The sequence below is a fragment of the Lolium perenne genome, chromosome 6, assembly GCF_019359855.2.
Source record: "Lolium perenne isolate Kyuss_39 chromosome 6, Kyuss_2.0, whole genome shotgun sequence".
NCBI lineage: Eukaryota > Viridiplantae > Streptophyta > Magnoliopsida > Poales > Poaceae > Lolium > Lolium perenne.
The window spans coordinates 262,508,287-262,510,529 of NC_067249.2; the positions used below are offsets into that span (position 1 = coordinate 262,508,287).

The 2,243-nt window shown below is 45.2% G+C and overlaps 1 non-coding gene across 1 annotated transcript; it reads left to right on the plus strand.

Annotated features, from left to right (window-relative positions):
• The first annotated feature begins 280 nt into the window (after positions 1–280).
• TRNAM-CAU (transfer RNA methionine (anticodon CAU)) lies at positions 281–367 on the plus strand. The gene is given in 2 exon segments: positions 281–318; positions 332–367. It is a non-coding gene; the product is annotated as a tRNA-Met (tRNA).
• The last annotated feature ends 1,876 nt before the right edge of the window (positions 368–2,243 follow it).

Sequence of the window (2,243 nt, forward strand, 5' to 3'; positions counted from 1 at the left end):
TGCTCTGAGAAGAGTTGGCAAGATTCCATTGCAACCAACTAAGTAAAACCAAAATATTGTAGGCTGCCAAAAAATTGTTCGGGAATATTTGGGCACCAACCAAACATACCCTCAGTACTCATGTAGAATCCCCACCGCCTCCGAAGGTTCTTTGCTGCTCAAGACATCCCACCTACCAGCTACATCGCCTGTACAAAACCCGTCTTGCTATATACTATAAACTGTATTACCATGACATTTACAAAGGTTTGGTAGCGTCCAGTAATGACATTCATATGAAGGGGCGGTGGCGCAGTTGGCTAGCGCGTAGGTCTCATAGCTAATTTGAGTGATCCTGAGGTCGAGAGTTCGAGCCTCTCTCGCCCCAACTTTTTTTCGAAATTTCTGTTTAAGAAATTTTCCATCTTTCCTTACCGGCCTCTTTCCCTTCACATTATCACATGGCTTTTGAGGCTTCTGCTTCTTTTTTGCAACACTCTTCATAAATTTTATGATCTTCGCATCCATGCAAAAAAAAGAGCGACGTACATTTAAAAAGAATTTCTGAGCCCTACCATGTTCTGAAATTCTCCGGGCAAACTATTTCACTCATCTAATCTTTTTTTGTGGCGTCCTCTCATGGGCGCCACACCTCACTGTGTGGCGTCCGAGCGGCCGGCGCCACTCAGCCATCCGGCGTGGCACCCCCGACGCTGAGGTGTGCTCGACGCTGACATGTCACGATGAGTGGCGCCGCGCACACCGGCGCCACACTTTGAAAGTGTGGCACCCGTGGCAAGGGCGCCACACATCATGTTATGTTTGCACAAAACATACTATAAGACAATTCTCTAGGGACTTAGCCGTTTTGGCGACCCTGTTTGTGTGGCGCCGACGCCAAGGGCGCCACACTTCACTATGTGGCGCCGACGTCACGGGCGCCACACAAAGAGGCTTGTCAAAACGGCTAAGGACTAAGCGTCCGGAGCCCCTGGATGTTTTCGACATGTAAGTTGATATAAGTTGACATGTGTGGCGCCGAAGCCATGAGTGCAGTGTGGCGCCTATGCAATGAGCGCCACACATTGACTTGTGCTAAACCATGAAAAATTCTACCATATCTATAATCTATAATATCTAAATAGGAGCAACCCACTAAAGATAATTCTCTCAACATGCAAGTATGCCACATCATTTTTATCAGTTTCCATCTCAGCATATTACTATAATTTCTGTCAAATTTTTATTCTTCTAATCACCAAAATCTCAGGAGACATAAGCACAGCAAGCGCCGTCGGCCATGCGGCCTCACATATCCCCTTTTCCATTTATCTTACAACTATTTCCTCAATGGGATTAATTCAGCCTTCCATCATCTTAAGCGTGCATGTGCCACCTCCTCTCTCACTACTTAATTATCAATTAATTCCTCCATGTCCTTTGGCATATGCCTCCTTTCATATGGACTGAGATCCGGTGCCTCACTTTTAGTCTATGTTCTGCATAGTGGCTGGAAAACTTCCTTTCCTTAATTGGTGGCGTCCTTCAATCCTCTATTAGTGCTCCTCCGCCCGACCGTCTACCTCTCCACCAGATTTCATCTCAGCTTATTCGGCTACAAGACCGCCATGTCCTATAAAAGCAGTCTGTACATCCTCTCAACGGAACCTCGAGAACGCCCTTGCTGGCAGCCTGAGACTATTACCGTATGAATTTGCAAGCATCCATACCCACTGCTATGACTTCCTACTCTTCCTCAATTACTTTTCGATTTTGCTTGACCCACCGGTTTCTGTTGTTCTTCCCGTCGTTGCCATTCTTTTGATTCGATCCCTAGGTACATATTCAAGTACATCTCCTATCTGTCGTCAGTGTTCGATTCATCTCCATTTTTTTTTGCTGCACTTCGTATTTCTTACAGCTTTCCACAACGTTTGATCTTTAGAAATAATCAAATAAATTCCTTGCAGGAAAGAAGAAAGATTTGTTTCCAGAATCGAGGATTATTACAAAGCTTTGCGGATTTCCAGTTTGGTGTATTGCAACATTTTCATGTAGGGATTCGTAGCATAGAAAACAAAAAATTTCCTACCGCGAGAACGCAATCCAAGCCAAGATGCAATCTAGAAGATGGGAGCAACGAGGGGATGAACGAGACTAACCCTTAAAGATTTCCAAAGCCTACAAGAGGAGGCTCTCGTTTCTGCGGTAGACAATCACTTACCGCTTTCAAAAGCGCGTAGAAGATCTTGACGATGCCACAA